The sequence below is a fragment of the Carcharodon carcharias genome, chromosome 1 (genome assembly GCF_017639515.1).
Source record: "Carcharodon carcharias isolate sCarCar2 chromosome 1, sCarCar2.pri, whole genome shotgun sequence".
Classification (NCBI taxonomy): domain Eukaryota; kingdom Metazoa; phylum Chordata; class Chondrichthyes; order Lamniformes; family Lamnidae; genus Carcharodon; species Carcharodon carcharias.
The window spans coordinates 188,967,503-188,982,773 of NC_054467.1; the positions used below are offsets into that span (position 1 = coordinate 188,967,503).

The 15,271-nt window shown below is 42.7% G+C and overlaps 1 protein-coding gene across 9 annotated transcripts in view; it reads left to right on the forward strand.

Moving 5' to 3' along the window:
* The window catches only part of LOC121279313 (protein FAM214B), a 163,847-nt gene that overhangs the window by 52,589 nt on the left and 95,987 nt on the right, over positions 1-15,271 (forward strand). The gene's annotated exons all lie outside the window — the stretch shown is intronic.

The following is a 15,271-nucleotide window of genomic DNA, read 5'->3' on the forward strand; positions in this document are numbered from 1 at the left end:
CCTGATCTTATGTTGGAAGGAAGGTCATTGATGAAGCAGCTAAAAATGGTTGGGCCTAGGACACTACCCTGATGAATGTCTTCAGCGATGTCCTGGGGCTGAGATAGTTGGCCTCCAACAACCACAGTCGTCTTCCTTTGTGCTAGGTATGACTCCACCCAATGGATTGCTTTCTCCAATTCTCATTAACTTCAATTTTGCTAAGGCTCCTTGATGCCACACTTAGTCAGATGTTGCCTTGATATCAAGAGCAGTCACTCTCACCTTTTCACTGGAATTCAGTTTTTTTTTACCATTTTTGGCCCAAGGTTGCAATGGATTCTATAGCTGATTGGCCCTGGTGGATCCCAAACTAAGCTTTGAAAAGCGGTTATTGCTGAGTAAGTGGAGTTAAGGTCGATGATCAGCTATGATCTTTTAACTGGCTGAACAGAATCTCCTAGCCGTATGGCCTATGCTTGCTCCTATGTCTTAGGTCAGAATCCTGGAACTCCCTTCCTAACTGTACCATGGGAGAACCGTCACCACACAGACTTCAGCATTTGAAGAGGATGAATCACCACCACCTTCTCGAGGGCAATTTGGAGTTGGCAGCAAATGCTAGGCTTGGCAGCGACACTCATGTCCCATGAATGAATGAATAAATGAAGAAAAATAAACATTGATGCGAAAATCTATAGCATTGTCATGCCGTCAGTGTTTGAGTGATAACTCTGATTTTAAAATCTTTGACTGTCTGTTTACCAGTCTATGTTTGAATGGCCTCTGGCATACTTTTCAAAATAGATGTTTTGCATTCTTTCTGCTCATCAAAACAATTCTGGAAATACTTGCCGTAATCTCTATGATTATCAGTAATGGAATTATTTAATGTTCTACTTTATTTTTTGCTTTGCTTTCAAAACAAGCAGGGTTGATAAGTACTTCAAGATTCCTGTGTACAATGTGAATCACATAGAGAAGTGTAATTTTCTTAGTGAATCATACTGAAGGTTTTGATACAAATTTGTTTGATTAATCATGTTTACACTTGGTTCTACAATTGATTACCTTTTAATTCTGAGTTTATTTCACTGAACAAAATTGAACATTTGTGACTTTGAATTTTAATGTTCATGTTACACTACAATTTCATATTTCTATTTTTGCTCAAAAATTGACAAGTATTTAGGGGTATAAAAGAGAAATGGCTAATTAAAAATGCTATCTAATTTAAAAGGGCTTCTGTTATAGTCTGTTCTTTCATTTGTTTCTAATTTGTTATTGGGTCTACTGCAGGTAATAAGTTTTAAAATGGCATTTGCATGTGGTGTCTTCTTTATAACTGAATAATGTTAGAGCTTTCTGTTCTGTTAGTGACCTACCATGACACTGCAAGGCAACAAAGAGGAGTTTTCTGTGTAAATTGCTAATCGCAGCAGGCAGGATTCCCCCAATCGGCTGTGTGCTCTGCTGAAAAGCCAGAGCTGACAGATGAGCTCGTTCAGTCAGCTGGTAGGAATGAAGTGAAAGCTTCCAGCACAAGCAAAGCAGTGTATGTCAACATTCTTTCATTGTGGCTAGGAAAGGGTGAGAATCAAAAAGGGTCACAAATAACTGATAATGCTACTGAAGGTCTGTCTTGAGTCTGCCACAAACTGTATTTAAGCAAGGTTATATAGAGCTTTATGTTGCCCTCCTGGTAGGCACTGCTCAAGTTATGTTAGCACTGTAGTAGAATATTCTACAGAGAAGTTAACTGGGTGAGCACTGTTGAATTATGGTATGTTTCTGTAAAGTGAAGCAGTGGTTAATTTGTTATGTACTTGGAGTTGTTTGGAAGAATTTTAATAATGTTGACAGTTAGTTATTCATGATTCAAAGAGTTGCTATATTTACAATATGCTGCTGCCGTGTGATATATTTACAAATGTTTAATTATTGAACTGACATTGAGTTTTTTTTTGGATCCTCCAAGATTGGGAGCTATTTTAATTCTTTTGTGGGATCTGAAATAGTTGTCCTAATTAGTAAATGTGGATGAATGATTTTTAAGAGCTGGTAGGTGGTCATGGATGCACATGTCACCTAAGGGCTGTCTTGGTTTGAATGCATGAAATATTAAAGAGGGGGATTATTCAGCAAAGTTCTACCTACAGGACCAAATATAGTAATAGGCCTTTCCAGTAGAGTCCTGAGATGTTAGATAAATTAACCCATGTAACAAACTGTGTATGTGTGCTTGTGGGTGTGTTAAGTGTTTTCCATGCTCTCCTTTTGATTATTTCAATCAGTCTCCAGAGTCAATGATACTTTAGTTTTTATTTCTTTTGATGCAACAGGAAATCCATTGTAATTACACAATTGTTCTTTCATCTTGAAAGGAAATTCTTTGAGGATATCTGTTTGGAGTAGTAGTACACATGTTTTGTGGCCTAGTGCAGGGCTCCTGTAATTACTTAATTTACAATGCCTGCCTTTGTGAAATGGATACTGTGAACACAAGTTTCAGAAAGGAAGATACATAGTTGTGTTTTCTTTGAATAAAAAAAACACATTCTTTTAATGCTTTTTTGAATTGATAAACTTTTCAACAAATAAGTTGGAAGGAAAGTAACACAATTAGCAAAAATCAGTCCAGTGTATTTCCTCAGACATTTTTTATGGATTTACAAGACTTTGTGACATTCTACCTGTATTAAAAATTGATGCCTGAGCGATCTATATAGGGCAAAAAAATACTCAACCTGACATTGTTTGTCATACTTTTATGTATAGACATCGTAAACTAAGAGGGTGAAACTTGTGGCTTGTTCACTACCTCTACCTCTGAATCTCTAATTTTGTTTCTCTTGAAACTCTGTCCTTCTACTTCACTAGTTCATATTCTGCATTACTAAAAATGCTGAAAAATTTAATGAAGAAACTAAGATTTCGGGAAGATCATAAAGTGAATGTGACAAATTTTTAAAAGTCCTTGTATGATGTAGGGCTTCACTTTTTCCTTTTAAGAAAAAGCATTTCTCCCCCTCCCACCTCTTCCTTGAAAATGTTGTCTTTTTGTTCCCTTCTTTGCCCAGAGGTGTTGCTGGTATGCTGATTGCATGGTGGTAGCCCTCTGGTATTTCATCGAAGCAGGTCATATTTTATTTGTGAACCTAGTATTGATGGTGCTTGTTGCAGAGCTGGTCACTTCTTAGCCAGATTTTCACACATGCACTTGCCATGAGAATGCATTAGATTATAATCGACAGTGGGAAGTCTGGCAGTTTTCCTTGTCACTTTGCCCTCTTACCGTCCTCTCTCAATCCTGGGATTCTGAACCAGTTCCATACAGTGCCATTGCTCCCTTTCTAGCTGAAATCTAAGCACAGTAAAAGACCCTTCCTGATAAATATTGTTCAAGCTTGCAAATAGTGCAGTTACCCACTTAGCCATTGATGTTTCTTTTTTGCTGAAATCCTTGTCCACCTTTTTCCCCCATCCCTCTTCCCCAACCGTGATTTTAGAAACATAGAAAACAGAGGCAGGAGAAGGTCATTCGGCCCTTCGAGCCTGCTCCGTCATTCAGTATGATCATGGCTGATCCTCTATTTCAATGCCACATTCCTGTTCTCTCCCCATACTCGTTGACATGTGACGTGTAGAAAGGTACTTCACATAGTTCTTCAGTGGTTACCAAAAGATTAGTCAGATGTGGGTTTAACAAGTGCCTTTGAAGGAGGAAAGGTTTACAGAGAAAATTTTAGAGTGAAATGCAAGGTCATCAGTGGTGGGGCTGCTCCATCTGTGGTGGAAGAAGCTGATTCAACAGACATTCTGTGGGAAGTATACCTGCTTGTAGCCACTCTTTGAGTACCATCGAGCTGCTTGTGAATCCCAATGATGCTCAGATTTCGCTGAACGCAGGGTTATGTTTGGTTATGTTTGCTGCAATGTGAGGAGAATGGGGTGGGAGTAGATAGTTCACGGTTTTAAAGAGGAGTGCTGCAGTTCAGGTTATTTAAATTACCTTTTTAGTCCTTTTTGAATGTTAAATGTTTTTACAATTTTTTAAACAAAAAGTTCTTCTATGAGATCTCCAATGAATTTGATTGTTGCAGTGCAGTTAAGGATGGGCAACAAATGCTCACATCCCATGAAATAATAAAAAGAAATCCATTTAGTCTTTGCAATCCAAAACTAATCTTTTCCCTGTGATTAGAATGTTATTCTTGTAACTGATTGAGACTTATAAACTGCCCTTTTTTTCTACCCTCTCTCTCAAAAGACAATTAAAATTTCATGGTTGCCACTCAATCTGAAAATATGTAAAGCTAGGGAAGGTCTTTTTCCCCCACTTTTTCCACCTGTTTTTCTTCACTCAGCCCCAGCATGTATGTAGGGTAATACTCCAGCATAACTCCTTTCAAACCTGTTCTAAGAACACAAAAGATCCATTTTAGCAATGCCTTAATTGTCAGATTTTTGTGTCAGCTGCTGGTATGTTTCCAAAGTGCACAACAGCCTGACCACTATGAATTGGCTACAAAATGTCAGGAAGCACATGCCCTTTGAAGAGCTGCTTCTAGTGGAACTTGAGCAAAATTTGCTGTATAAAAGCTGGAGAGATTCCATCCCAAGCAAATCCTATATTGTTAAAATGCTAATTTCAGAAGGACTGTACACTTTTTAGATCCTTTTCATTTTTGGATTCTCCTGAAAAAGTAAGCAAATAAGATTCTGGCCTGGGTTCTACTGTACTTTAGTCTGGAATTGACTCTTGTGCTTTCTGAGCTTGAGAGCTGTTCACTGGTAGATTGAGAAAATGCCCTGCAGTGACTGATTTCAAATGATGTGACCAATTTCAGTAACTGAAAACTCTTTCTAGGCATATATTTTAAGAATTTCCAGCTGAGCATACAGAAATCAGGTGCAAGTAAATATATATTTAAACTGATGCTAGATTGGAAAATGAGTGTTCTGCTAAAATTTAAGTTACAATTCAAGCACTTAAGACACGACAACCAGCAACTTTGAAATTAATGATGCAATAGATGATGGTTATTGCTTTTTAGTTGATATCAATGACTGCCTGTTTTAAATGTGGATATTTTAAGTGCTGAGAACTGTTTTCAGCAAAACATGTTGAATTCAACATAATATTTCTGAGCCATTTGGGACCTCATGATGCTGATGAATAATGTGGTCTGTGGGAATGAATGCTGAGTATGAATTGACTATGAATTTTACATATTAATGTGGGACATAAATATTATAACTGATTTTATATTCCTAAAATAAAATTTGTTCCTTCAAGATTGTGTTCTGTAACCCTGAACCCAAGAAACGTTCAGCATCTTTTGGCAATAACGTTTTCCATTTCGTCCAATGTCAATGGCAGTAGTGTGTAAGTATTGAAGTTCAAGACAAATCAGTGATTTCTAATGATTCCACTTGCAAAGACTGCAGCAGTGTGCTCTGTGAAGGAGCAGAATATCACTCACAGCAACTTCCGGATTTCTGCATTTAACCGCACATGTGTGAATGCCATAAGTTGCTGTCGGTTTTGCGCAATAATGGGAACAAGCGCTGAAATTTTACTATTACTCCAATTGTAAATTCTGGGCTGATTTGTTATTTGATTTTCTTGCTGACATTAAGCCATATCAATGAATGCGTGCCTTTTTGTGACTCTCTTGTAATTTGGATTGTCTTTGAGGTTAAGTTCCTAGGATCTCAGTAAAGGTGCCTGGGGTGGAGACAATATTGCATTGCAAACTATTTAACCATGTAGTTATGTCCTCTTCCTGTACTAAATAACATAGGGCAGAATTTTCCATGCCTGCTGGCATTGGGCATGTTTGGTGGCATGAGTGGACAATATGGTAAGAAGGCCAAAAATCTGATCACGACGTCATGAAACAAGTTTGCAATCGTTTGCTCTGTCCGTCAATGGAGGTCCACATTTTCAGACGTCGGGAACTTAATTATAGTACACCTGCATACCTTTATAAGCCCAGCTCGTCGGAATTATCCCTTCACGTTGGATCATCCAAGCACATCGGTGGGAAAATATGCTGGTGCAGAAACGTCTTAAAGTGTGACGTGCAGAAGTTGGGACTTACCATCAGGGTCTTGCTCACATTGAGGATATCCGAGGAGCAGAAGATGCTAGAGATCAACAGCAACAGAACCCTGGAGGAATGTCCATCGCACGCTGGGTGGATTCTGATGCACATGGCTCTGCTGTGAAGCAGCTCACAGAAGAAGGAAAGTCACCATTAAGGGTCTGCTCAGTGTCTTGGCCATGGTCTGCAACGGATGAACTTCAAGAGGATGGAGCAGAAGGTCCAGCTGTATTTGGGGGAGGAAGATGTACCAGGGGGTGGGAGGGGAAGGTCTAGGTTTGTCTGGGAGAGGAAGATCTGTCAGGGGGTGTGGTGGGGGTGAGGTTGGGAGGGGGGAATAAAGGTGTCGGGGGGAGGTTGTGGGGGAGAATAAAGGTGTCACAGTGTAGTGAGATGGGGGGAGGGAGTACAAAGGAGGAGTTGGTAACGGGGGAGAATATGGCAACTGGGGAGGTAGGTGTAAAGGGAGAGGAAGGTGTAAAGAAAAGAGCTTGGGGGAAGGGAGGAGGTGTTCGGGTTTGGGGGGGGGGGTGGTTTGGGGTGTGTGTGTGTGTGTGTGTGTGTGTGTGTGTGTGTGTGTGTGTGTGTGTGTGTGTGTGTGTGTGTGTGTGTGTGTGTGTGTGTGTGTGTGTGTGTGTGTGTGTGTGTGTGTGTGTGTGTGTGTGTGTGTGTGTGGGTGTGTGGGTGTGTGGGTGTGTGGGTGTGTGGGTGTGTGGGTGTGTGGGTGTGTGGGTGTGTGGGTGTGTGGGTGTGTGGGGGGGTGGGTGTGGGGGTGGGGGTGGGGGTGGGGGTGTGGTGCATGTCTAGGTGAACATACAAAGGAGGGGTCTGCGGAGGCGATGACTACCTCCTGGGGAGCGAACTGAGGGTGGGCATGGAGCGAGGAACCAGTGACAATGTCTGAGGGCAGAGTGGAGTGGCAGGGTGAGGCTGTGATGGTATCGGTAGAAGGGGCAACGAGAGTGGATGGTGGGGACTCGGAGGCAGACATTGACCCTGGAGTTGGGAAGGAGGAGGTCGGGGAGGTAAATGTTGCAGGTTGGATTTTTGGGAAGGAAGGGAACGTGCATGTTCACCTGGACATCACTGAAACAAAAGGGTTGTGGCTGGTAGGTGATGGTGGGAGGTAGAAAGTGATGCTAGGGAGGTCGACAGTGATGGGGGAAAGGAAATTGACCACTAAGATAAAAGCAAAAAACTGCGGATACTGGAAATCCAAAACAAAAAAAAAACCTGGAAAAGCTCTGCAGGTCTGGCAGCATCTGCGGAGAGGAGCACAGTTAACATTTCGAGTCAACAGAAATAAGTAAAAAGAGAAGAGAGGTGAAATATAAGCTGGTTTAAGGGGGGGTGGGACAAGTAGAGTTGGATAGAGGGCCAGTGATAGGTGGAGATAACCAAAAGATGTCACAGACAAATGGACAAAGGTGTTGATATTATCTAAGTCCAGAACTGGAGGATCAGCACCTCATCTTCCAACTAGGCACTTTACAGCCTTCCGGACTGAATATTGAGTTCAACAATTTTAGATCATGAACTTTCTCCTCCATCCCCACCCCATTTCCAATTCCCCTCTTTTTTTTCCAATAAGTTATATATATTTTTCTTTTCCCACCTATTTCCATTATTTTTAAATATATTTCCATCCATTGTTTTATCTCTACCTTTTAGCCTTTTTTGATTCCTTCACCCCACTCCACCCCCACTCGGGCTATCTGTACCTTGCTTGTCCAGCTTTCTACCCTTAATTAGCACATTCCTTAGATAATATCACCACCTTCAACACCTCTTTGTCCTTTTGTCTGTGACATCTTTTGGTATTCTCCACCTATCACTGGCCCTCTATCCAGCTCTACTTGTGTCCCCCCCCCCACCAAACCAGCTTATATTTCACCTGTCTTCTATTTTTACTTAGTTCTGTTGAAGAGTCATACGGACTCGAAACATTAACTGTGTTCCTCTCCGCAGATGCTGCCAGACCTGCTGAGTTTTTCCAGGTATTTTTGTTTTTGTTGTGAAAGGAAATTGATGACTGTAGCACTACTATGCTTGTTAAATTGAAAGTGAGACGGAACTTATGACTTACGGTAGACGAGAGCAGGTGCTGCATGTGAGTGTGATCAGAAGGTGGACAGAGATGCAGGTCAGCTCACGTGGACAACTGAAAGCTAGCCCCAGCAGGCAGCATTGAAAATGCTCAGGCGTGATTTGGGAAGGATCCGTGTGCGTGGGAGAGTGCTTGCACGAGGCTCCTAAAGGCACTGCCATACACAACTTCTCCTTCCAGAATTGCTCGTGGGCTGGCTGCCTGCAGCTGGGCTAGTGGGGTTGGGGAGGAGGGGGAGGCAGGGGGCTGACTCGCAAAGCCTGTGATTGAAGCTGCAACACACCATTACACATGATTCAGTGAAAGTGAATATATTTTCGGACAAAATGCTTTCACCTGTGCAACCGACTGTGATCAGAATTTGCTAACTTTTCTACGCCTTAGACTTCTGGGTGCTGCCTTGACAGTCTGTGCAATGTCTGACCCTGATGACTTCAGCGTGGGCCCTCTGGAAGGCTGAGGCTTTGGGAGCCACGGCTTGCTTTGTTTATCCATCTGTGGGCCAGCTGTTCCTTCTTCAGTGACACAGGACAAGGTTGAGGGGGTCGCAGGCAAAGGGGACTCGGAGGAAGAGGACAGCCTCCTGAGATTCCTGAGTGGATAACCCAGGGGTTTTCAGCTGCTGCTCCTCCTCCCTTCGGGTGCTGATGGCCCAGGCCTGACTATTTGAGGGGAAGGAGCACCTGGGGGGGATGTCAAGATGTCCTATTTATCCCTCCCTGCCTCACGTTGTCACTGCAGGAGTTCACCCATGGCTGCTGCAATGGAGTGCAGGTCTGCGCGCACCTCCACATTCTGTTGGACCAGGGTCTCCTTGCCATCCAGCATCCTTCCCATGGAGACCTCCATATGCGCGCATGTGGGCACCACTTCATCAGAGAGCAGGCAGACACATTCTTCCGACTTGTGTGGCATTCTATTGAGAGCTGCCAACAGCTCTGCATGATGTTTCTTGGCCTTCTGCTGACTCTCCAGGATGCGTTGGAAGGCCGAAGCCAGAGGCTTGTCATCTGGCTCTGACCCTGCAGATGTCTCTTCCCCAGCAGTCCTCCAAGTGCCAGGGAGTTCGGCTGAACTTGCCTCCTCCAGCTGCGAATATGTGTGTGCTGACCACCAGATTGTGAACCCAAGGCTACTCTAGATCAAGGCCCCACTGAGGTGTGTGCCTCTGCGCTGCTGCAGGTTGTGGATATGTGCTGTTACGGGTCATCCAGGCTGCTTATTTCTAGCTGTCCAATGGAGGAGGTGTCCTCTTGGTTAGAGATGAGGATGTGGATGGAGCTGAGGGACTACCTGCTGAGGGTGTCGGTTGCTTGGTAGAGCTCCCTGTGAACCAAAGTAAAGATAATTAGTGCATGGCAGCAGAGTCAAAAGCAGGAGAGAGAGCACTCACATTTGAATTGAGAGAGGGACGATGTGGTGCCGGATCCCCTCATGATTGTTCAACGCAGGCATGGTCCATGTTCTCGCCAGTCAACGTGATGGCAAATTCCTCAAAGTGAGTGAGGGGCCTAATGTGGGCCACTCCACTGCCAGTCTGAGTCCTCCCCTTGCTGTTGTGAACCAGCATCCCCTGCACAAAAACTGCGTGGAGTGTTTGTAATGAGCGAAGACATGAACTGGATGAGGAAGCGAGCTCGAGAGGATGTGAGCATGATGGATAAGTGAGGGTGTGTGTGAGAGTTGGTGGTATTGTCCCTTGAAGTGTGAGATCCATTTGGATGTGTGAAATTACCTTCTGGGCCCAATCGCAGGTGGTAGTCAGCTTCCTGACCACCCCCGCTGAGCCCGCATGCCAAGGGCAAAATTCTGCCCATGGTGTTTGTAGTCAGACAACAAGGAAAGTTAGAGAGCAACATCAGGACCTACATATGCTGTTCATAGACCTAACTAAAGCTTTTGACAGTGAGTCGACCTGGTCTTGAGGCACTTGGTCTCCAAACTAGAATGTCTGAACGAGTTCATCAGTGCATGATGCCATGGCTGGACATGTTTGCCTGTGGCAAGATGTCGGATGCCTATGCAGTAACTAGCGGCAAAAAGCGAGGATGTGTTGTGCCTCCAAACTCTTCAATCTGTTTTCTGTTGTAATCCTTAAGTAAGCCACAGAGACATGTCAGCAGGCATCAGTATTAGGCTCCACTCAGGGTAGCTCTTCAATCTCTCCAGACTGCATACCTCCACCAAATCAGTGTCTCCAAGACCAAGTTTGTTTCAGCCAACACCAGACACATGTTATGAAGCACTAGTCATAACCATTAATGGCAGCAGTCTCAAGGTTGTAGAAAAGTTCTCATACCTTGACAGTATGCTCCTTAGCGATGCCACTATTAATGACGATATCCATGCACACATTCAGAAAACAAGTTCCCTATATGGCCGACTCCATGATCCTGTCTGGAAGCAGCACAGCATTAAGCTAAAGACTAAAATCAAACTCTACCAAGTTATTGACCTTACCACCCTGTTGTATGGCACAGAATTCTCAGTCTGCGATAGGTGCCACATCAAAGCTCTAGAATGCTTCCACCAAAGACACCTGAGGTCTGTAATAAGAATTCGGTGTTAAGACAAAATCACAAACAAGGTCCTTCACCATGCTGGATTCAACAGCATGAAGACCACCCTGTAGAAAATTGAACTGAGATGGGCAGACCGCGTCTCCCACAAGGACGACTACAGAATCTCCAAGTAAATCTTCTATGGGGAACTGTCTTGGGGCAAACAACGTCAAGGTGGTTAGTACAAATGACACAAGGACACCCTAATAAAAAGAGCATTACAAACTTCTGCATTGCAGAATACTTCTGAGGAAAACACTGCCGATACCTGGCCCATGTGGAGGCAAACACTGAAATTTGGTTCAGCATGCTTGGAGGACTAACATATCCAACATGCCCAGATAAAGGCCAGAGGTGGCACAGCTGCAGTAATTCCCTCAAGCACCAACGATGACAACATGAACTGCCAGTTCTATAAATGTCCATGGCAATCTCACATTGGACTCTTCTGTCATGAGAGGACCCACAGAGGACAATGAGGACAGTTACATCTTGGACATACTCGAATAATGAGGAATCTACCACCACTCATACATCATCCAACAATGCTTGAAGGCATAATATCTCTTGGCTTTCTATTAAATACTTTCTTTAAATTTAGAATACCTTCAAGGTCTCAGAAATGTTTAAAACTAAACATTAAAATGTAATTGACATTTGGGGAGTTACTAATAATACAATTCCAGGAAAGAACCAACTTGGATTTATGTGGCATGTTTGCTACTCAGAATATCCTAAAGCACTTTCCAAATTATGATTTCATTTTGGAAAGCAGTCATTATTGTAATATAGGGAAACACAGCAGTCACTTTGTGTACAGCAAGATTGCACAAACAGCAAATTAGATGAATGATCATCAGTTTTGGAGGTGTGGATTGATGGACGTCAGGAAACCTAGTTTTACTCTTTCGAACAGTGCTATGGGATCTGTTACCTTAACCTGGTCAGGCAGGCAGTGCCTTGGTTTAAAGGCAACACCTGCAACACTGTAGCACGGTTTTGCCCCTGAAGTGAAGCTTTCCTCATTTCAGGGGAGTGCTATCAATTGAGCAAAGCTGCTGACAAAATTGGCTATTTTTAGTTCTTTTTTATTCTTTCAGGGGATTTGGGTATCACTGGTTCGGCCAGCATTTGTTGCCCACTCTTAACTCTCTTTGAGAAGGTGGTGGTGGTGATGGTCCTGAACTGATACAGTCCATGTGGTGTAGATACACTGCAGTGCTGTTAGGGAGTTCCAGGATTTTGATCCTGCAACAATGAAGGAACTTGAGAAACAGGAACAGGAGTAGGCCATAACCAGCCTGCTTCGCCATTCAATTTGATCTTCTACCTCACCGCCATTTTCCCACACAATCCCCATATCCCTGATGTCTTTGCTATCCAGAAATCTATCAAACACTGTCTTGAACATATTCAATGACAGAACTGCCACAGCCTCTGGGGTAAATAATTCCAAATATTTACCATCCTCCTCGTCTCATCCGTATTCTAAATGTGTCCCCCTGCCTCTAAATCACCAGCCAGGGGAATCATCGTTCTGCATCTATCTTGTTGAGCCCTGTAGGAATCTTGTATGTTTTAATGTGATTGCCTCTCATTCCTCCAAACTCTAGAGAATACATGCCCATTCTCCCCATTCTCTCCTCAGGACAATCCTGTCATCCCTGTAATCAATCTGGTGAACCTTAATTGCACTCCCTCTATGGCAGGTATATTGTTCCTGAGGCAAGTGCACTAAAACTGCACACAATACTCCAGGTGGGGTCTCACCAAAGCTCTATACAATTTCAGCAAGACATCTTTACTCCTGTACTCAAATCCCCTTGCAATAAAGGCCAACATACCATTTGCCTTCCTAATTGCATGTAGTACCTGCATGCCAGCTCACAGTGACTCATGAGCAATGACACCCTAATCCCTTTGAGTATCAACACTTCCCATTATCTCACCATTTAAGAAATACTCTGCATTTCCGTTTTTCCTACCAATTTTGATAACTTTACATTTTTCACATTATATTCCATCTGCCATGTTCTTGTCCACCCATGTAGCCTGTTGAACGCCTTAACACCTTTTTGTATCATCTTCACAACTCATATTGCCACCTAGTTTTGTGTCATCAGCAAACTTGAAAATATTACATTTAGTCCCCACATTCAATTCATTGATATAGATTGTGAACAGCTGGGACCCAAGCAATGACCCTTGCAACACCCCACTAGTCACAGCCCATCAACCTGAGAATGATCCGTTTATTCCTACTGTTTTCTGTCTGTTAGCCAATTCTGAATCCATATTACCCCCAATTCCGTGTGCTCTAACTTTTCTTATGAATCTCTTGTGTGGGACCTTCTCCAACAGATTTATCAAACGTGACTTCCCATTCATAAATCCATGTTGGCTTTGCCCAATCCTACAGTTATTTTCTAAGTGTTCAATTATCACATCTTTTATAATAGATTCTAGTGTTTTCCCTACTACTCATGAAAGCAAAATACTGCGGATGCTGGAAATCTGAAATAAAAACAAAAACCTTGTTCTGCTATTAACATGTTTTGCTCATACCCTTATGCCTCTATAAGCACCTTCTTTAGTCTTTACCACTACCATTAACACTCCCTTTGTCTTGTGTCCATGACATCTTTGTCAATCTCTGCTCAGTTCCCACCTAAACCTGACCTCCTATTTTGCCCCATCTGCCGCATCCCCTCCTAAACAGCATATAATCCATCACATTTTTACTTCTCTTTATCTCTGAAGAAGAGTGATAAAGACTCAAAATATTAACCCTGTTCGTCTCTCCACAGATGCTGCCAGACCTGCTCAGTTTTTCTAGCATTTTTGTTTTTGTCCCTACTATGGATGACAGGCTGATATGTCTGTAGTTCCCTGTTTTCTCTCTCCTCCTCCTTTCCTGAACAGTGGGGTTACATTTGCTACCTTCTTATCTACAAGAACCATTCCAGAATCTATAGAATTTTGCAAGATGACCACTGACACATCCACTATTTCTACAAACACCTCTTTCAGCACTCTGGGATGTAGAATATCAGGTCCTCGGGATTTATGAAATTTCAGTCCCATTAATTTCTCCAGTACTACTTTTTTTTTACTGTACTTGTTTCTTTCAGTTCCTCAGTCTCTTGTTTCTCTAGTATTTCTGAGAAGTTTTTTGTATCTTCCTCCATTAAGACAGATACAAACTATTTGTGTAGTTTCTCTGTCATTTCCTTATTCCTCGTTATAAATTCTCTTGTCTACCTGTAATGGGCTTACATTTGTCTTTGCTAATCTTCCTTTTTACATAGCTAGAGAAGCTTTTACAGTCCATTTTCTTTGTTACTTGCTGGTTTACACTCAAATTTTATTCTGCTTTTATTTACCAGTTTCTTGGTCCTGCTTTGCTGAATTCTCAAATGCTCACAATCCTCAGGCTTACTACTTTTCTTTTTGGAAACTTTAGAAGTCTCTTCCTTCAATCTTTAAATTTTCTTGTCAGCCATGACTGGATCACTTTTCCTGTTGGGTTTTTGTGCCTCAAAAGAATGTATATTTATTGTTTAACCATTGCCTACTGTCATATTTTTGAGTGTTGTTTCCCAATATACCACAGCTAACTTGCCCCTCAAAGCTCCGTAGTTTCCTTTGCATAGATATAAAACCTTAGTTTCAGATTGAATTGCATCAGTTTCAAACTTAATGTAAAATTCTATCATACTCTGGTCAACTCTTCCCCAGGGACCCCTTTACATCAAAATTATTAATTAGCCCTTTCTCATTGCACAATGCAAGATTTAAAATAGCCCATTCGCTCATTGGTTCTTCAACAAATTGTTCTAGAAAACCATCATGTATACATTCCAGGAATTGTCCCACACAGCATTGATGCTAATTAGGTTTACACAGTCTAAAGGTAGATATAAGTCCCCATGCTTGCTGTATTACCCTTGTTACATACACCCTTAATTATCTGATTTATACCATGCCCTACATTACCCCTATTGTTTGGCAGCCGATAAATAACTCCTCCCAATGCTTGCTGCCCCTTGCTGTTTCTTAACTCCATCCAAACTGATTCTACATCTTGATCTGCCGATCTAAAATCCTCTGTCTCTAATGTAGCGTTGTCATCCTTTATTAATGCCAATATACTTCCAAGTCAGGATGGTGTGTGACTTGGAGAGGAATTTGCAGGTGTTGGTATTTCCATGCATCTGCTGCCCTTGTCCTTGTAGGTGGTAAAGACTGTGGGATTGGAAGGTGCTGTCGAAGGAGCCTTGGCTGGTTACTCCACTGCATTTTGTAGATGGTACACAGTGCTGCCACTGCGCATTGGTGGTGGGTGAAGGTTTAAGGGCTGGATGGGGTGCCAATCAAGCGGTCTGCTTTGTCCTGGATGGCGATGGGCTTCTTGAATGTTGGAGATGCACTCATCCAGGCAAGTGGTGTGCATTCTATCACACTCCTGACTTGTGCCCTGTTGATGGTGGACAGGCTTTGGGGAGCCAGGAGGC